The 21,859-nt window shown below is 43.9% G+C and overlaps 1 non-coding gene across 1 annotated transcript; it reads left to right on the top strand.

Moving 5' to 3' along the window:
- The first annotated feature begins 4,293 nt into the window (after positions 1-4,293).
- On the top strand, positions 4,294-4,489 carry LOC145347119 (U2 spliceosomal RNA). The gene has a single exon (XR_013887776.1). It is a non-coding gene; the product is annotated as a U2 spliceosomal RNA (small nuclear RNA).
- The last annotated feature ends 17,370 nt before the right edge of the window (positions 4,490-21,859 follow it).

Raw genomic sequence — 21,859 nt, 5'->3', positions numbered from 1 at the left:
ATTTAATTGTATTAATAACTTTTTTCCCAGAGGATCTGCTACTGCCAGATTGCTAATTAACCCTGCTTCACTGAACACTACTAGATTTTAAAAAAGAACCTTATCCCTCATTGACTAGTGATGTGCCGCAGGGATCGGTGTTGGGTCCATTGTTGTTTGTCATCTATGTCAATGATCTGGATGATAATGTGGTAAATTGGATCAGCAAATGTGCTGATGATACAAAGATTGGAGGTGTAGTGGGCAGTGAGGAAGGGTTTCAAAGCTTGCAGAGAGACCTGGACAAACTAGAAAAAAATGGGCTGAAAAATGGCAAATGGAATTTAACGCAGACAAGTGTGAGGTATTGCACTTTGGAAGGACAAACCAAAGTAGAATGTACAGGGTAAATGGTAGGACTCTGAAGAGTGCAGTTGAACAGAGGGATCTGGAAATACAGGTACAGAATTCCCTAAAAGTGATGTCGCAGGTGGACAGGGTCGTAAAGAAAGCTTTTGGTACACTGGCCTTTATAAATCGGAGTATCGAGTATAAAAGTTGGAGTGTTATGGTAAGGTTATATAAGGTAAAAAGTCTGACAACACCAGGTTTTAGTCCAACCGATTTATTTGATAATAAACTCACTAGCTGTCGAGGGGTTTCCCTTTTCTTCAGGTGAATGGAGAGTTCTGGCCTCAGACAGAGCATATAAACTATCAAATAAATCAGTTGGACTAAGAGCCTCAAGATGGGTGGGGGGGGGGGGCAGCTTAGAACAGAGTTGAGGAGGAACTTCTTCACTCAAAGGGTGGTGAATCTCTGGAATTCTCTGCCCGTTGAAGTGATGGAGGCTACCTCGCTAAATATATTTAAGACGCGGGTAGATAGGTCTTTGGTAGGCAAGGGGATTAAGGGTTATGGGGAGAAGGTGGGAAAGTGGAACTGAGCCACGACAGATCAGCCATGATCTTATTGAATGGCGGGGCAGGCTCGAAGGGCTAGATGGCCTACTCCTGCTCCTATTTCTTATGTTCTTATGTTCTTAAAGAATTGCATTCTAATCAGTATTCTGTAAACTGTGTATGGCTCTATACGCTCTTCTTTGATCAGAACCTTCCACACACCTGACGAAGGAACAGTGTTTCCGAAAGCTTGTGGGTTTACTATCAAATGAACTGGTTGGACTTTAACCTAGCTAGTGTTGTGAGACTTTTTACAGTGGAAAGGCAGTACAACCTTCACAGTCCTGATCTTAGTTGCAGAGAACTGTGTACTCCCTAACTATGTTGTCCCCAATACCAAATTTCATTTCACTCCAACTACTTAAAATGCCTCCTGCATGATGGTGCTGTGGTCGGTTTGTCCATTCACTTTCGAGTTTTTGTTGCCATCTACACAGGTAGCATACACCTCATACCTTTTGGTTAAAGCCAATAATCAAAGCTCCTCCATCATTATATGTTGGATCCCCATGCCTGTCTGACTTGTGGTCACACCCATCTGTCCTTGAACTTTGATCAATTCTAAAGTACTAACTAATTGAGGGAATGTGACTTCCCGCAAGAACAAAGTGCCAAGGGAGCTCCCCTGTTTGTTTGGCAATGGCTGTAACTTGGGCTCCAGCTCAACGCCAAAAACTGAAAGACCATGAGTCCACAAACAACAAATCAGATTTAAGCTCCGCAGTCCTGCCATATCCAGTCATGAATGGTGGGAGAAAATTAAACAACTCAGAGAAGGATCAGGCTCCACAAATATCCCCATTCTCAATGATGGAGAAAACTAGCACATCAATGCAAAAGGTAATGCTGAAATATTTGCAACAATTTCAAGCCAGAAGTGCTGAGTAGATGATCCATCTCCACCTCCTCCAGAGGTCCCCAGCATCTCAGATGTCAGTCCTCAGCCAATTTGACTCACTCCACGTGGTATCAAAAGATGATTGAAGGCACTTGATACCGCAAAGGCAATGATCCCTGACAACATTCTGGCAATAGTACTGAAGACTTGCACTCCAGAACTTGTGGTGGTCCGAGTCAAGCTGTTCTAGTCGAGCCACAACACTGGCATCTACTTGACAATGTGGAAAATTGCCCAGGTAATCCTGTACACAGCAGGACAAGTCTAACCCAGCCAATTACTGCCCCATCAATCATCAGCAAAGCTTGATCAACAATGCTATCAAGTGGTACTGGCTTCGTAATCACCTTTCTCAGTGACACCAGTTTAGGTTTCAGCAGGGTCATTCAACTCATAACCTCATTACAGCCTTGGGTCAAAAGATCTGAATTCCACAAGCGAGATGAGGGACTGCCCTTGACACCAAGACAGCATTTGAGTGAGTATGGCGCCAAGGAGGCCTCAAAGCTGGAGTCAGTGAGAATTAGGGGAAAACTGTTTGAAGTCATACCTGGTGCAAAGGAAGATGGTGTTGATTGGAGGTCAATTCCTGGACATCACTGCAAGTTCTTCAGGTTGGTGTCCTAGACTTAATCTTCAATTGCTTCATCAATGACCTCCATCATACAGTAATAAATCAGGATGTTTGCACAATGTTCAGCATCATTCACATCTTGCCAGCTACTGAAGCAGTCCACGTCCACCAAGACCTGGACAATATTCAGACGTGAGCTGAAAATTGAAAAATAACATTTATGCCATACAAGAACCAGGCAATGAACATCTTGTTAAAATGGCAAATCCAACATCTTCCCCTGGCATCCAATGGCATTACCATTGCTGAATCCCCCACTCTTGACATCCTGGGGGTTATCATTGAGCAGAAACTGAACTGGGCCAGCCATGTAAACTCGTGACCTGACTCCCCAAAGCCTATCAATCTATAAGCCAAGTGAGGAGGGTGATGGAATACTCTCCACTTGCCGAGATGGGTGTAGCTCCAACAACAAGCTTGACACCAGGACAAAGCAACCCACTTGCTTGAACATCTACAGATGTTCAATTCCTCCACTATCTACAAAATGCACTGCACAAAGTCACCAAATTGGACAGCACCTTCCAAAGCCACAACCTCTGCCATCTAGAAGGACAAGGGCAACAGCATGGGAACACCATCACCTGCAAGTTATTCCAAGCGACTCACTGCCCTGACCTGGAAATATATTGTCGTCAGACTTTATACTGGAAATATATTGCCATCCCTTTGCAGTTGCTGGGTTAAAATCCTGGAATTCCCTCCTGAACAGCATTGTGGATCAACCCAGAGCACAAGGACTGCAGCGATTCAAGAAAGTGACTCACCACCACCTTCCCAAGGGCACCTGGGATGGGGCAATAAATGTTGGCCAGCTAGCGGTGTCCATGGTCCGTGAATGAATTAAAAATAAATACAATGGCTTCCAGAGCAGGCCAGAGGCTAGGAATCCCGCCTGAGTAATTTGCCTTCTGACTCCCCAAAGTCTGTCCACCATCTACAAAGTACAAATCAGAAGTGTAATAGAATGAGTGCAGCTCCGACATAACATTGTTTACACCACGTAGGATAAAGCAGCTCACTAGATAGGTACCCGATCTACCACTTTCAGTATACGTTTCCTCCACCATCAATGCGAAGAACAAAGAACAAAGTCCCCCCCTCCACCCATGACCCTTATCTAATGTTTTATGGCCATCCAGATTGAGGGAAACTGATTTAGGGACAATTTATTCCTGCCAATCAGCCTAACAGCACATCTTTGGGGTGTGGGAGGAAACCGGAGCACCCGGAGAAAACCCACGCAAGCACGGGGAGAATGCGCAAACTCCCACAGACACTGGCCCAAATCCGTGTGTCTGCACAGCAATCAGCGATAGTCACTGAGCTGTCGTCTTGCCCAGCATCTGGTCCAGTTTAAGCACACACTAACGACATGAAGCACTAGGCCAATCTCGGACAACCAAGAGCAGCCCAAGTATGACCCATGGCGTGTATGCCCCTCGTTGGACAACAAGGCGGACCGACTTAAAACCTGTGAATGAAAAGAGAAAAAACATTATTATCATACCGTATCTATTTACCTTACCAGGGACGTCCCAATGCTAATGAACCTTATTTAAAACAATCTTCTATATCCACCCATCTCCAACCCACTCATGTGCCTGTCTAAGTTACTCTTAAACAACTCTAGCGTGCCTGTCTCCACCACCTTACTTGGCAGAGCATTCCATACCCCCACTACACTCTGTGAAAAACCTCCCTCTAATATCCGTGTTATACCTCTCCCCCCTCACCTTAAGCCCGTGGCACCTCGCACTGTGTGTCTCTAACATAGAATCAACTTATCCGGTAAAGGTGAAGGTTTGATTATGTGGAGCTCTGCTTCTCGGCCTTTTGGCTAAGATCAAGTGTAGTATGGACATGCTGTACTTGGTTGGAGTCATTAGGTTACGTTTCAGCTTCATTTGAAGCAATTTTTTAAAGCGGCACCTCGGCCTTTTGGCTAAGATGCAAATGAGATCAAGCCTTGGAGGAGCTACACCAACTCAAATCAGCTTGGATCATGTAGATCAAGCTCAAGGTGAGAACCCTGTCTTGTCAGCTTGGATCGGGAATGTCTCAACTCGTTGGGACTCTGAATTGGATTTGATTGGGTTGAATTGGAATTAAAAAAAAATCACAATCCCAAGAATGCAGAATTTGGTCCATCAAGCCTGCACCAACAATAACCCCACCCAGGCTCTTTCTTAACCCCCAGCTATTTATCCTGCTAATCCCCCTGACACAATCCAGCATGGTCAATCAGCCTATAGGGGCATGAACTGCTTTGATATGAGGAATTGCAATTGAAAGTGCTGAACACTGTAATTATCAGAAGATACCCTCACAACTAACAATTTGGCCATTGATTAAGTATCTGAAGACAATCAGGCCTTAACTGCCCTGAGGAACTCCTTCAGGGATATCCTGGGGCTGAGTTGACTGTTCTCCAATAATCATGTTCCTTTATGCCAGATATGACTCCAGCCCTAATGCTCAATTGGTCTCCATGGTGAACTTGTTCTCCACGTGCTTACCTCAGCAACATCTATCACTGCTACAGCCCCATCACCTTCATTCTCTTCAGTCTTGACTTTGCCAATACTTTCCTGTCTCATTGTTTAATTTCCTCGTGCCTGTCTATGAGGTACCTTGAGACATGTCACATTAAAATGTTTAAAAAAGAACTATTTTTGTTGCTGTTTCATTGCCTTGAGGCTTGGATTGTTTTTTTAACGACAAATCATGTTTAACTAGCTCGCTTGAGTTTTTTTTCAAAGGATGAACGGGGATGATGCACTTGAAGTGGTGTCCATGGACTTTCAAAAACATTAGATTAAAGCACCATTTAACAGGTTTGTGAACAAATCGGGCATTCTTGGAATAAAAGGGACAGCAGTAGCATGAACGTGAAAGTACCATGAAACATCTGTTTTGCGGATTGGAAGGAGGTTTTGTCGAGGGGTTTCACAGGGGTCAGTGTCGGGACTCTGCTCCTAATGGCTTAAGCTCATGTCTTAAAATACAATTTAAACTTTCATGGATAATACAAAATTTGTAAATATTGTGAGGATAGTGTTCAGCTTCAAGAGGACATTGGCTGGTGGAATGGGTGGACAAATAACTGGAAATAATTAGCGCAAGGAAGTTTGAGTTGATTCATTGTGATAGGAAGAATATGAAGTGGCGATCTAGCATAAGGGTCCAAATCTATAGTTGTAGGCAGTGGGCTGGAGGTGTATGTACACAAATCATTTGAAGGTCGCAGAGAAAGTAGTTATTAAAACATACAGGATCCTAGGCTTCATAAATAGAATCTAAAACACTTGTTTCGCCTTGACTGGAGTATTGTGCAGTACACTTCAGGAATGATGTGAAGCTTTTGGAGAGGGCAAAGAATAAGCAGCATGGTGGTTAGCACTACTGCCTCAATGCCAAGGATCTGGGTTCAATTCCTGGTTTGGGTACTGTGTGGAATTGCACATTCTACCCGTGTCTGCATGGGTTTCCTTCCACAGTCCAAAACAGCCACCAAAGTGTGGGAACTAGGGGATTTTCACAGTAACTTCATTGCAGTGCTGATGTCAGCCTATTTGTGACACTGATAAACTTGATTCCAAGGATGGGGAGCTGAATTTACATGGATAGATTGGAGAAGCTGAGGCTGTCTTGCTTAGAGCAGGGAAGGTTGAGGGGAAATTTGATAGAGCCAAACAAAATCATGTGGTCTGAATAGAGGAGATAGGGAGAAACTCTTCACATTGGTGGAAAGATCAGGAATTCACTCATTTAAAGTGATTGGCAAAGGAAGCATTAGGAAAATCTTTGGGAACTGGAATGCATTGCCAGAAAGTGTGGGAGATTGATTCAGTTGTGGCTTTCAAAAGAGAATCTGTTAATTATCTGAGGTAAAAAAAGATTGCAGTTGTTATAAAATGTGGGAGATTTGGACTAGAAGAATTGTACAGATTTGATTACTACTTTCCATGCTATGACTCAGATTGTTGGGAACACCATGATTCAGGAGGGCTCACCTCCACATGGCACATTGTTTAATCAGCTCTCCTGTTGAGTCTCCCCACTCGTGGTGAGATAACACAATTTGTATCACATGAACTTTTACAAGTGCCAAAGGGCAATTTTAATAGAAATTGTATACCTTCTAATAATAACAGTTTAAAATAGGGAGTAGGACCCTAACATCTGGATAAAGTATTATCTTTCTATTAGATCTTCTAATATTAGACCTAGATAATTAAAACCTGATTAAAATCAGACATTTTTACACTTTCTAATCACCAGACCTGACATGTATCTGTGGAGAGTTCTGTTTTCAGAATCTGCTTCACCCAACTGTTCTGAAGTTCACTGGTAAGACATCAAGCTGAGAAAAGTTGTCTCAATCCAGTTTTCCTTTTACTTAGTTGCTGCAGTTTACAAATGGATTTACCCATGTGTGCAATATTATACACAAATATGAGAGCTATGCACGTAGCTCTTTAAAACAAACTCCATTTTACTTACATTAACTTTTCCACATTTTATGACCCTAATGGGCAGCATGGTGGTTTTAGCACTGCTGCCTCTGCCAGGGTCAAGAACATAAGAACATAAGAAATAGGAGCAGGAGTAGGCCATCTAGCCCTTCGAGCCTGCCCCGCCATTCAATAAGATCATGGCTGATCTGAAGTGGATCAGTTCCACTTTTCCGCTTTCTCCCCATAACCCTTAATTCCCCTGTCTATCAGAAACCTATCTACCCGTGACTTAAATATATTCAGCGAGGTAGCCTCCACCACTTCAATGGGCAGAGAAGGGGGCATTTAGGACCTGAGATGGTGAGCAGGGAGAAGGTAAAGAAGCAGGTGTTACACCTTCTACGATTGCATAGGAAGGTACTGTGTTGGGTGAGGTGTTGGGTGTGATGGAGGAGTGAACCAGAGTGTCCTTCAGAGAACAGTCCCTGTGGAATGTTGACAGGGGGTGTGAGGAGAAGATGTGTTGAGTTGTGGCATCAGCTGGAGTTGGAGGATGATCCTTTGAATGTGGAGACTGGTGGGGTGAAAAGAAAGGACAAGAGGACCCTATGTTGGTTCTGGGAGGGAGGGAGAGAATGGAGTGAGAGCAGTGGCTCGGGGATAGGTTGGACTTGAAGATTTACCCCACCAGAGGGAAGAGAGGCCATTGAGACCCCTCCCTGGGAACCTAGTGGTGCCAACCTGGCACTGCCCAAGGGGTTCTTTGGTACTATCCCCTGGATGCCAATGGATAGTACCCACCTTCTGGGTTGGTTGTGGGGGCAGGGGGTGTTGCAGGGCTGGCCAGTGATCTGGAGGTGGGCAATGGGGGCCACTGTTCATGCCCACTAACAGGTTGGTGCATGTGCAGTGACCTGCTCAGTGCTATGCTGCCAGCCTGTTGGGCAGGAATAGGTCCTGCCATCAGATTGAGTGTTTCCTATTAGGGCACTCTGATGCACAGAGTATCGGAGATTCATTCTGGAAATCACATTAAACCAACCAGTGGAATTTGCTCCCATTTTCCTGCACATTGGGAACTTTGGGAGAATCCCAGCCTATGTTGCCCTTCTGCTGATTTTCTCCTTATAGAATTGTAAAAAAATAGAGAATGTTGTCACATTCCCTTTTTGAAGCTCTTGCTATCTGTCTTTCTCTGCTGCTCTTTATATGTCTCTCTGGATATATACTTTTCTTTGTACTCTTGTATGTTCTTTGTGGTTTATGTTATCTCACCTATTTTGTTGGCCCTAGCTGCTTTATTTGGTAAGTAGAGCTCTTGGCCCTTGAGGGTATAAATCTGTCCTAAATTGAACTAAATTCATTTGTGAACACCTCCCATTGTTCATTTCTACTTTTCATTCATGTGTATTCTGCCAGGAGGCAGGTCTTTGCTCATTGCCTAATGATTCAGCCACACTTTATCTGTGGTGGTTTGACATTGCTTTCCAATCTCTAGCTTCACCAGGTCACAATTTTGACCAGTTTGTTGCCCTGGAAGGGTTGGGGGTGAGCCACTGTCTCACCTTGTTAAAAACTAGTCTTACAAAAATCCAGAAACTTTGTAAATGAGTCGAATTGAAGTGGTGTTAGAGGTCTTTCTTGAGAAACCCACACTGCCACTTTTTGGTAAGGGTTGCTGACAAACAAGCCAGTCAGGCAGTAGTGAGGCCACTGTCAGGATCTATGTTGAAATGAACACCTTGAGGCTGAATACCTTGCCTACCAAGAGCTGCTGGCCAGAGACCAGTTGCTCGTGCTAAGTAATGCCACAGGGATGTGACGGCTGCTGCAAGGATAAACACCTCCTAGTGTTCCAGGACCATTGAGGAACCTAGGCCACAGCTAACGTGTGTTGTTTAATGGTTACTCTAGATTTGGAAAGATTAGTGAGACATGGATATGTTCAAATAACATCCACTTTATTTTACACTCTTGAACTAAGTGGCATCTTGAGGGGAATTGCCTGATAGAGCAGACGCAGCACGGTTTCGTTAAGGGGAAGTCGTGTCTGACGAATTTATTGGAGTTCTATGAGGATGCGTCTAGGGCGGTGGATAGAGGAGAGCCGGTGGATGTGGTCTTTCTTGATTTTCAGAAGGCGTTTGACAAGGTACCTCACAAGAGGTTATTGCAGAAGGTCAGGGGGCATGGAGTTGGGGGTAGGGTGTTAGCGTGGATAGAGGATTGGTTGTCAAATAGGAGGCAGAGAGTGGGGGTCAATGGGTGCTATTCGGATTGGCGGATGGTGACTAGTGGAGTGCCCCAGGGGTCGGTGCTGGGGCCTCAGCTATTTACCATTTATATAGATGATCTGGAGGAGGGAACCGAGTGTAGGGTGTCAAAAATTGCTGATGACACCAAGATTGGTGGAACGGCAAATTGCGCGGAGGGTGTGGAGAGTCTGCAGAAGGATCTAGATAGGCTGGGCGAATGGGCCAGGAAATGGCAAATGGAATTTAATGTTGGCAAGTGCGAGGTGGTCCACTTTGGTAGGAATAATGGTAGGAAGGACTATTACTTATGTGGTGAAAAACTGCAGCAGGCGACGGTGCAGAGGGACCTCGGGGTCCTTGTGCATGAGTCACAAAAACCCAGCCTGCAGGTGCAGCAGGTGGTCAGGAAGGCGAATGGGATGCTGGCCTTCATAGCGAGGGGGATTGAATATAAAAGTAGGGAGGTCTTGCGGCTGTATAGGGCATTGGTGAGGCCGCAGCTGGAGTACTGTGTGCAGTTTTGGGCACCGTACTTACGTAAGGATATTTTGGCCTTGGAGGGAGTGCAGAGGAGGTTTACAAGGCTGATACCGGAGTTGAGGGGGTTGAGCTATGAGGAGAGGCTGAATAAACTAGGCTTGTACTCGTTAGAGTTTAGAAGAACGAGAAGAGATCTCATTGAGACGTATAAGATGATGAATGGGATGGATAGGTTAGAGGTGGAGAGACTCTTCCCACTCAGAAAGGACAGTAGGACTAGGGGGCACAGCCTCAAGATAAAGGGAGGGCGGTTTAGAACGGAGTTGAGGAGGAACCTCTTCACTCAAAGGGTGGTGAATCTCTGGAATTCTCTGCCCGTTGAGGTGGTGGAGGCTGCCTCGCTAAATATATTTAAGATGCGGGTTGATGGGTTTTTGATAAGCGAGGGGATTAAGGGTTTTGGGGAGAGGGCGGGAATGTGGAACTGAGCCACGACAGATCAGCCATGATCTTATTGAATGGCGGGGCAGGCTCGAAGGGCTAGATGGCCTACTCCTGCTCCTATTTCTTATGTTCTTATGTTCTAAGTTATCCATGCCTTGGTGTTGCATGGCTAAAGCCATGAATGATCTCCCTCTCCTATCATGCAGTCTTTATTATGGCGGTGAAAGGACTGATTAATCCTTTAAAACCCGAATATTATATCTCCCCAAGTCTGTTATATATTCATAGAATCATACAGCGCACAAGTGCCCTTCAGCTCGGAGTCTGCACCAATGGATTAGAAACACCTAAATTCCCATCTAATCCCATCTGCCAGCATTGGCCATAGCCCTGAATGTTAGGACAAGCCAAGTGCTCACCCAGATACTTGTTAAAGGATGTGAGACATCCTGCTTCTACATTCCTCAGGCAGCTCATTCTAGACCGTCACCACCCTCTGGGTAAAAAAGTTTTTCCTCACTCACCTCCCCCCTCAACCTCCTGCCCCTCATCTTCATTCTGTGACTCCTCATGGCTGACCCTTGTCCATTCTGTCAGGCCCCTCAGTCAGGTTGCTTCAGACTTTTCACTCTCCACTCACCTGATGAAGGAACAGCGTTCCGAAAGCTTGTGGCGTTTACTATCAAATAAACCTGTTGGACTTTAACCTGGTGTTGTGAGACTTCTTACTGTGTTTACCCCAGTCCAACGCCGGCATCTCCATATCATGGTTTCCCTTGTGGCCAGAGAGGAATTTAAAATAAAAATCATGACCCACAGTAGGGTTAAGAAAATTTTTAGCTGAAAGATATGGAACCAAGGTCACACATTTAGATCGTTTATTCAAAGAAAGACCTTTTCAAAATGAATAAGCTCGTGGAAACTGATGCTGAAGCAAACACTTGTAACTTTAGCAAATATGAAATATCGTTTGGATAGTACAAGCAAAAAAACAGAATCTCTGCAATTTCCTGCCTTGTCTCCCACGGCAGCCTGGAATACAATCCTCCTGGGCTTGAAGATTTGTCTATTTTCAAGCTAGTCAGAGGATACCCCCCCGCCCAACCACTTCCACTGATCGGAATCGGTTCTTCTCTACCCCCTCTGCAACAGTAGGTGCTAGCACAAATCCCCCCCTACCCCACACACTCACTGTCAGCACCCAACACCCCCCCCTCATCTCTCGAATGGCCATCACTGGCATTCCCAGCTCCCACATCGGCTCCGACTCAGCACCACAAATGAATTGCTCCCACTAAGGTGCGTCCTGGCATTTCCCCAGCACAAGTTGACACTATGTTGTCAAGCTGGCAGTGCCAAGCTTTGCCAGGCCACAGCCTGGCCATGTCCCTCTCCTTAGGTGGCTACACTCGTCTTTAAGGCCCTGGGGAATCCCTATGGGAGGTTCATGTCTCGATGAACCTGTTGTAAACTATGTTGACGGATATGGCAGAAATTCAAAGTCTGATTTGTGGCATCTCCTGACAACATATATCTGGCATTGCAAAAGAACCGTAAATCAAAATATCCAAGGCCTGTTGTCTGACTTGGAAATGAACAGAGCTATTAATAAGACTGCTGGAATATTAGTAGCAAACTGAGCTTAATGAATGCTCTGTAGAACCCGTGATGTAAATGAGTCAAAAAAAAGAACTGAGCACGATCTAAAACCAAATCCTATCAAATTGTAGCTTCAAAAACCTTCTAAACTTCTTAGAATTAGTCCTGACTTACTGACAATCTTTTGGTCAAGGTTGCAGGAAATATATAAGTAGGCCACATATACTTGTGTCAAACTTTCCAATGACCAATTTCCCATCAGCACTATCATCATGACCTTTTAATGTTAATGCATATTAGCTTTTCTCCTTCCCGACTGCGACTCCTTCAGATTTGAATCCGTTAAAATCACATTGTCATACCTGTTCTGATTGAAAACTAGGTTGCTACACTGGGGATGACCACAGGTTGTCTTCATGACCCACAGTAGAGTTAAGAAAATAGTGAATTATTTTTAGTTCAGAGATATGGAACCAAGGTCACACGCATTCGGATCATTGATTCAAAGAAAGACCTTTCCAAAATGAATAAGCTCGTGGAAACTGATTCTGAAGCAAACACTTGTAGCTCCAGCAAATATGAAATATTGGTTGGATAGTACAAGCAAAAATATGAATAATCAAACAGTGATTATTGTAGACAAGAATTGACAGAGCTCTGTTTCCAAGGAGGATAAGACCGTAAAGTCCTTGAGGTAGGAAAAAATTCTATGACACCATTTGAAAAGTAGGGAGTTCTATAGTGTCTGTCCCTGATTCTCACTGTTTACTGAGTGGTGACAATGTAGAGGTTGTTACTGCATCAACTCACTTAAATGCCTTTTACTGGGAAGATAGGCACACAACTGAAAGGAATTTAATATGTTGGGATCAATGTGGAGCATAAACACCAGCCTTGATATGTTGAGCTGAATGGTGTTTTGTATACTAAAATTATAAGTAAATCGATGTATTATCACCAGAACAAACTGATTTTAACTCAGAGGAATTTGGGCAAGCAAGACCCAAACCGAGCAGCAATCCACCTGACCTCAGTACCAAACTCAGGATATTTAACTCCCCGGATTGACCTTCATGCCATTGGCCAGTTGTCCTCACTCCTGGAACCAGTTGGAAGCAGCAGCTTGACCTACAGATAGTAAGAAGCTGCCATTTAATGGTCAAGGACTGCTGGAACACTCTTGGGGAAGGAATCTCAGCAGAGCCACATGCCCGGGAATGGGTCAAACATGGGGCTGATCAGGAAGTCTTTGAGTTCAATTTATTTATTAGTGTCACAAGTAGGCTTACATTAACACTGCAATGAAGTTGCTGCAAAAATCTGCTAGTCGTGACACTCCAGCACCTGTTCAGGCACACCGAGCCAGAATTTAGCATAGCCAATGCATCTAACCTCACGTCTTTTGGACTGTGAGGAAACCGGAGGAAACCCACACAGACACGGGGAGAATGTGCAGACTCCACACAGACAGTGACCCAAGGCAGAAATCGAGCCTGGGTCCTGGCGATTGTGAGGCAGTAGTGCTAACTACTGTGCCACCATGCCAGTCCAATAGGGAGCTACCATTCCTTCAGAGAAGTACATCCTAGTTAGTTCCATGAGGAAAACAAAATAAAATGTGAAAAGTATGGGCCTTGACTATTCCTCGAAACGTTACCTCACAGAAAAACCATAACCAGCCAGACCATTGGTTAACGTAAAAGTCAGGCACTGACTATGTAATTGAAGCCCCAGCTGCATTTTTGACGAAGGATCCTACAATTTTCTGTTAGCTTCAAGATAAATTGAAGACCGCAGAACATCGGTGGGTAAACCGTTTGATTGATTTTAACTGTACAGCTGCCCTGTGTCCACTGGATATGCAAGACTAAAATTGCCCTTATTAACTGTTCATTTATCTCATTTCTGTTTGGAGGAGCTTGCGAGGCGAATGTTAACATTTGGGTCATTAAACAATGGTGACTTCGTTTCAGAAGTAACTTGTTACTTAAGAACATAAGAAATGGGAGCAGGAGTAGGCCATCTAGCCCTTCGAGCCTGCCCCGCCATTCAATAAGATCATGGCTGATCTGAAGTGGATCAGTTCCACTTTCCCGCTTTTTCCCCATAACCCTTAATTCCCTTGCCTACCAAAAACCTATCTACCTGTGACTTAAATATATTTAGCGAGGTAGCTTCCACCACTTCAATGGGCAGAGAATTCCAGAGATTCACCACCCTTTGAGTGAAGAAGTTCCTCCTCAACTCTGATCTAAACTGTGCCCCCCCCACCCCCCCCTTATCTTGAGGCTGTGTCCTCTAGTCCTGCTATCCTTTCTAAGCGGGAAGAATCTCTCTACCTGTACCCTCTCCATCCCCTTTGTTATCTTATACGTCTCTTTAAGATCCCCCCCTCATCCTTCTAAACTCCAACGAGTACAGACCCAGTCTATTTAGTCTCCCTTCATAGTCCAACCCCCTCATCTCCAGTGTCAGCCTAGTGAACCTCCTCTGCACTCCCTCCAAGGCCAATTGTTGAATTAATTTCTCAAATATGAGCGGGAAGTAGGCAACTTCAAGTTTCTGCATCCTTCCCATTTACTAATGAACAGCACTGGGGGAGGATGCTGGTGATATATCAGTTGATCACGCATGCCTCACTCACGTTCTTGGATGAAGTTCGGAGGAGCAAATATCCAGAGCTCCCATCAGAAATAGGCTTGTATATATTTGTAAAAATAAAGCCCGAATAACGCAGTGAGGGCCCTAACCTACAATCATCCCACCACTCCTGCCCATCAATCACACAGAGTATAAGTGATGAGGTGACCATTTCTTGACTCAGGGAATCCCCAACTTTTGTTAGATGGAGCTTGATGGAGCTCCTGGTTATAATTTTGTGGTAATCTCCTGTAAGTTTTATACTTTTAGGGCTTTGAACCATTATATTTACTGTGGTAGTTTGTGCTCACATATTGTCCATCCCACCAAAGTCCTGCTTCCACATGTTGCTGATGCAAAATGCAGCTCATCTCCACTTTATACTGCTGTTGCTCCAACACATCTCCCACCTTCAAACTGATGAGCTTCTTACTGTGTAATGCATTTTTACCCACTGCCCCGCAGACCATTGGATTGCGTACGATTCCTCCAATCGAACAAATCCCTCCCACCATATCAAGATAGTATTAAATTTGTCCCACTAATCAATAGAATTAAGGCTGGAATTTTCTGATCCCACCCCCATCACAGTTGGGATGGAAAGAACCAGAAAGTCTATTGACTCACGGCAGTAATTTCCAGACTGGAAAATTCCAGCCTAAGTAATGAATAAGCAATGAAAGCATGGAATTGTAGGTGAACTCTTGACTGCAATGCATTCAGTATCCAATCCTTTGACTAATCAACAACCCCATTATCATGGTGTCATTGGAAGGGTAAAAAACAAACTAAATGGGCCTTGGTCTATTTTTGTCTAGACATTTCTATGTTCTGTATAAAGAACAAAGAACAAAAACAGCCCAGGAAACAGGCCCTTCGGCCCAACAAGCCCACGCCGCCATTTTAATACATTTTAACATTTAAAGCACTGTAGCATCAAGGAGATTCAATAAAATTTTATGCGAGGAAAACTTTTCACTGGTTGACTCACACTTAGTTCAAAGGAAGATGGCTCTGGTTGTTGGAGGTCAATCATCTCAGCTCCAGGACATCACTGCAGGAGTTCCTCAGGGTAGTGTCTTTGGCCCAACCATTGTCAGCCGCCTCATCAATGACTTTTACTGCAATAATACGTCAGAAGCAAGGATGTATGCTGTTGATTGCACAGTCTTCAACACTGTTCATGACTCCTCAGAAACTGAGGAGTCATGAGTAGGTGGTGTCCTCATGTAGCAAAACTACATTCAGGAGTTGTGGTGATAAACGCAAGTAACATACATGATACATAAATATCAGGCAATAACCATCTCCAAGAGAGAATCTAACTATCTCCCCTTGATCTTTAACACCATTACAATAACTGAATCACATTCAACAGCCTGGGTGTTACAGGAAGTTAAGCTGACTTACCATATGAGGAGTATGGCTACATGAGGCGGTCAAAGGCTGGAAATTCCACAGATTAACTAATTTTTTGACTTGCTAAAGCTGTCAGTGATCTACTTGGTTCAATATGATGGAATAGTTTCCACTTATCTGGATGAGCGCAATTCCAGCTACATTCAAGCAGCCTGTTTGATTGACATTCTATCCATTTCCTACACTCCTGGTGCATTGGGTCTGCAGTATGTGCCATCTACAAGATGCATTGTAATGAATTACTCGGGCTCCTTCAACAGCACAATCCAAACCTGTGACCTCTATCACCTAGAGGAACAAAGATAACTGATTCATCTCCCAGTGGCTCAGGTGGTAGAGATGGTGGAGTTTTTTGCAGGACCCTTGGGGTTTCTAAAAACCCAGAGTGTGTAGGTCAAAATGATCTAAGCAGCTTGTCTCTACCTCTGCTGAATTCATGTGGGATGCATCACGTAAAAGCTATAGGAAGTGTAAATTGTATTTCAAGGTTTGTTAAATGTAAATTAATGCAGTATTTAATTGTGTTCAGGTGGTGGGCATTAACTAGGGATTTGCTGGGACATAAAATGTATGGGGTCATGAGGGATACATGAAGGAACACTTAAGTTGGCATGGGCACTCCGTTCTGTGGGTGAGGGACATGGGTTCATTTGAGGATATGGGAGCCTTGGGGTGGGTGGAGGGGCATTAAGTTGGCATAAGGGATACAGGGGCCATGGGTAGTGGGTGGGAAAAGATAGTTTGGCATGCCCATGGGGATTGTGTTGGGGATAGTTGGCATGGATGAGATGTGAAGGTTGGGGGGATTTTTGTTTTTTTGTTTATTTAAACACAGAGCTGTGGCACAGCCTTATGCCCAGTGCACCTCCACACCCAGCAATCTCTGCATTTGTTCTGGGGCCACCCACCCTAACACCTGCTCCAGATCACACTCACAAGTGACCATCCAACCTGCAGTTTTACATTCTTAAAGGCCTAGTTCATTGAGCCAGGAAATGTCTCAACATGGTGAACCCGATCCAGAGACAAAACTCTGGACCATAATATCTATCGAGGAACAAAGAACAAAGAGCAACACAGCACGGGAAACAGGCCCCTCTGCCCAATGAGCCCGCGCCGCCATCTTAACAATGTGTTTTTCCTCCTCCACCCTTGACCCATTGTCTGTGCGTTTTTGAATAAACATCCATGAATAAACATTCTATTCGGATTTGGAGAAAGCTGTTGTAATGTCCCACATGAGTGATTAATGTTGTTAGCGCGAGTGGGCGAAACGACCACTACGGACTCAGGGTGAAGTTCAATAACGGCACAGCTTTATTTTCTTTACATCGACGGAGAAGCTCAGTCAGGACATACAATCGGACTGTCCCCAAAGTGCTCTAAAGACTCCCCCACAAGGGGCTACAGTTATACCTGAACTTCGCCTTTCAAACGCTAATCCTTTATTTACAGTATTTGACTTCAGCCATCCTGTTTCAATGTTTGAGTGTTGGAGCAATTGTTTTAAGTGTGTGTTAATCGTTTTTGTCTGGTTGGTTATCAATGGGCTGGAATCTCTGGGGTTTGAACCGTAGGTGTGTTATTGATCTCAAGAGTTTTGAGGGTCCAGGGACGTTTCCTTAACTGTGTTAATTTCAGGTGTCTCCCTGGGTTGTTTGACTGGTTTAGAAGTGCTGATTTTGATGGGGTGGGGATATGTTCTTTAATTTAGTTCCTGTAGGTGCCATCCTGTCCAATTTCCCTTATGTGCTAGCCCTCATTTGCATTCTAAAAGCATGCTCTTGCCTACTGATCAGTGTCTGTTACTTTGTGATTTTAGTGGAGGGCTCTGAGGATAGCTTCAGTTTGCTTCCATTTAGTGTGCCCAATTTCGTAAAATTTGTTGTCCGATAACAATGTGCAAACTGAATGCACATGGGATTGGGGGTAATAGATTGGCAGTCCAAAGATGTATGGGTTAGGTTAATTGGCCATGCTAAATTGCCTTTTCGTGTCAGGGGGATTAGCAGGATTGTTATGAGGGTAGGGTCTGGGTGGGATTGCAGACTCGTTGGGCCAAATGGCCTCCATCTGCACTAAAGGGATCCTATGAAATCTATGAATTGGGAACTAGTTAATCGTATGAAACAGTGATGTAATTAATGAGTCTTTTTCAAAGACTCAGGTGGTGACTAGTGGAGTCCCTCTGGGATCAGTTCTTGGGCCCAGCTATTCACAATATGTATATATCAACAATTTAGATGAGGGAACCAAATGTAATATTTGAGTTTGCTGATGACAGGTAGGAATGTGAGTAATGAGGAGGATGTTAAGAGCCTTCAAGGCGATTTAGATAAATTGAGTGAGTGGACAAATACATGTCACATGGTTAAATTTGAAGTTATCTATTTCAGAAGGAGAAACAGAATGGCAGAGTATTATTTAGGTGGTGATAGATTGGGAAATGTTGATATACAAAGGGATCTGGATGTCCTAGCACACCAGCCACTGAAAGAAAGCACACAGGTACAACAAGAGTAAGGAAGGCAAATGGTATGTTGGCAGTTATTTATTTAAAAGTATAGGATAAAGGCAAAAATCGTCTTATCCGACAAGGAACTTCGGGAAGTAAATAGTGATGTCTTGAGGACTGTACATATAACAGAGAAAGAGGTGCTGGAAATCTTAAAGGTAGGTAAATCCCTGGGACCTGATGAAGCGTATCCCAGGATGCTGTAGGAGGCTAGGGAGGAAATTGTGGGTCCCCTAGCAGAAATATTTGAATCATTGACAGCCGCAGGTGAGGTGCCTGAAGATTGGAGGGTGGCAAATGTTGTGCCTTTGGTTAAAAAGGTCTGCAGGGCAAAGCCTGGGAACTACAGCCAGTGAGCCTCACATCTGTAATGGGTAAGTTGTTAGAAGATATTCTGAGAGAGATAGGATCTACAGGCATTTAGAGAGGTGAGGACTGATTAGGGACAGTCAGCATGGCTTTGTGAGTGGAAAATCATGTCTCTCAAATTTAATTGAGTTTTTTGAAGGGGTAACAAAGAAGGTAGATGAGGGCAGTGCAGTTGATGTTGTCTACATGGACTTTAGCAAGGCCTTTGACAAGAAACCCCATGGTAGGTTGTTGCATAAGGTTAAATCTCACTGGATTCAGAGTGAGGTAGCTAAATGGATGAAAAATTGTCTGGACGACAGAAGCCAAAGGATGGTTGTAGAGGGTTGTTTTTCAAACTGGAGACTTGCCTCAGGGATCGATGTTGGGCCCACTGTTATTTGTCATTTATATTAATGATTTGGATGAGAATTTAGGAGCATAGTTAGTAAGTGTGCAGATGACACCAAGTTTAGTGGCATAGTGGACAGTGAAGGAAGTTACCTCAGATTGCCACGGGATCTTGATCAATTGGGCCAGTGGGCTGACGAATGGCAGATGGAGTTTAATTTGGGTAAATGCGAGGTGATGCATTTTGTTAGATCGAACCAGGGCAGGACTTACTCAGTTAATGTTGGGGTATTGGGGAGAGTTAGAGAACAAAGAGATCAAGGGATACAGGTTCATAGCTCTTTGAAAGTGGAGTCACAGGTGGACAGAATGGCAAAGAAGACATTTGGTATGCTTGGGCTCGCTGGTCGGAACATTGAATATAGGAGTTGGGACGTCTTGTTGGAGTTGCACAAGACATTGGTAAGGCTGTACTTGGAATACTGTGTACAGGTCTGGTCACCCTATTATAGAAAGGATATTATTAAACTAGAAAGAGTGTAGAAAAGATTTACTAGAAAGCTACCAGGACTTGATGGTTTGACTTATAAGGAAAGGCTGGATAGACTGGGACTATTTTCTCTGGAGCGTAGGAAGTTTCGGGGTGATTTCATAGAGGTCTATAAAATAATGAGAGGCATAAATCAGCTGGATAGTCAGTATCTTTTCCCAAAGGCAGAGAGTCTGAAACTAGAGGGCATAAGTTTAAGGTGAGAGTAGAGAGATACTAAAGGATCCAGAGGGGCAATTTATTCACACAGAGGGTGGTGAGTGTCTGGAACGAGCTGCCAGAGACAGTAGTAGAAGTGGGTACAATTTTGTCTTTCAAAAAGCGTTTAGACAGTTATGTGTAAGATGGGTATTGTGGGATATGGGCCAAATGTGGGCAATTGAGACTAGCTTAATCATTAAAAAAAAGGCAGCATGGACAAGTTTGGTTGAAAGACTTGTTTCTGGGCTGTAAATCTCTATGACTTTTATGACATTTTGTAGACCTGAGACCGGATTTAGCCTATAATTGTACTTAATAAATACAAGAGTGTTATTCTGAACTCGGGACTTCAGCAAAGTTTCTGGCTGAAGATAAATGTGAAAATACGGATATCATGGTGAGGTATGTCACAGTTGAAAGTCTTTTCTGCGGTGTTCTTTGTGAATGGAATCATGTTGAGCATTGATCAAATAGTGCTTAAAATTTACCTGATCAAGCAGACTGTAAATTGAGAACTGTACTGGCTTGGGCAGTTCATGTAAAGAATTCTCCCCAGATGGTTGGATGCTATAGCCTGTGTAGGTGAGTTTATGAATGAAATCCAAAATTGATTCCTCTTGCTCTGGAAGGAACTACAATTAGTTCAATCCCTTGTTCAACTTTGATCAAAGTTGAGGTCTCAGGGGAGAGTCAAAGAACTCAGAAAAGTCATACTCGGACATCTGAGACAAGCAATGGCAGATTCACAGGTCTTGTTGCCATTGGTGAAAATCCCGATGTCCCACCGAATTTGGTGTCATGGCTGAAATGGGATTCCTACCAAGCATCAAACCCAATGCCATTCACCCAGCGCAACCTATCGACACCCAGGAACCTGCTGATTTGCATTTCATTAGTGGGTTGGAAACCCAATTTCAGCGGTCTCCTGTGATATGCCCAACCTCTCCACCCTCTCCACCCATAGGCTGATACAATCCAGTACAGTTTCATGGATCAGAGAACCAGCTTTCGTAATCAAACAAAGATTGATCAAAACATTGAACACTACATTTTTTTTCTCCCTTTTAACTAAAGTCCTTGTTTTGGATTAAATAATTTCTTTGAGTTCGACTGGTTGCCTTCTCTTCAGGAGTCTCTCAACTCCTGTACTGTAAAACACTGTGATACTCAATTTCCTTCCCCATCCCTGTGCTGCTTATCAATAGCAGATCATGGTTGGAATTTTCTAACCTCACCCACAGCTGGGATTCTCCAATCTCACTGCAATGAATGAAGATTTGCTGAGCACCAAATTCTCAGTTCTCATGGGCAGCAGTGGCAGGGTGTACAACGTTGGAGAATTCCAACCCACAGCTCGTTTAGAAGATTACTATGGCTTCATTTTATTTTTTTCTAGTCACTGCCCAAGAAGAGGTGATGTTAGATCAGGGACTGAAAACAACAAATCTTTGTTTGATCCCACAACTGTTAGCATTTTTCAGAAACTTTAAAGCAATTTCCTGTTCACTCCTGGGTAACACAACCAAAGCTGTTTCTAAGCTATGGTTTTAGCCTGAATTTCTATTTGAAGTATCAAATAAGGATTAATAGTTCATTTTTGGTTTGAGATTGTTACAGATCTTCTGCGTGCCAATGTATTCATATTCTGGAGTTTCCATTTGGAGTGTGCTTGCAAGCTGGTTTAAAGAAGTACATTTTGGGTATGGACAGGTCTATTAAAAGCGTATGCACAAGGAGACTTGATTTTGACCAGCAGCTTGTATTTTTAATGGAGTGTAGCAGCTGGAGCATGAGGTGGTTACGTACGCAGTTCTGGTGGTCAGGCTTTGAGAATGCAGGGCTACTGGGAAATTACATATGAAAATGAAACCGACTCTCCCCAACAGCCCAACCACCTTAGTGCCATTTGCAGTGGATGTGGAAATAGTCACTGAGCTGGTGTTGTTCCAACCAAAACCTCTGAAGGATTATCCTGTTACCAGCCAGTCCCTTAGGACCTAGGTAGCTACAAGTAGCCAGGAGTACATCTCCGAGCAAATGGGTAACGTTTACTGATTTCACATTCATGGTTAGGGATAGTCAACGCCATACCTGACTAACTACACCATTGGTTACAGCCCCCAC

This window comes from Carcharhinus amblyrhynchos, chromosome 8 (assembly GCF_965287045.1).
Source record: "Carcharhinus amblyrhynchos chromosome 8, sCarAmb.v2.hapA, whole genome shotgun sequence".
In the NCBI taxonomy this organism is placed as follows: Eukaryota; Metazoa; Chordata; class Chondrichthyes; order Carcharhiniformes; family Carcharhinidae; genus Carcharhinus; species Carcharhinus amblyrhynchos.
This window is presented reverse-complemented; position numbering and strand designations above follow the sequence as displayed.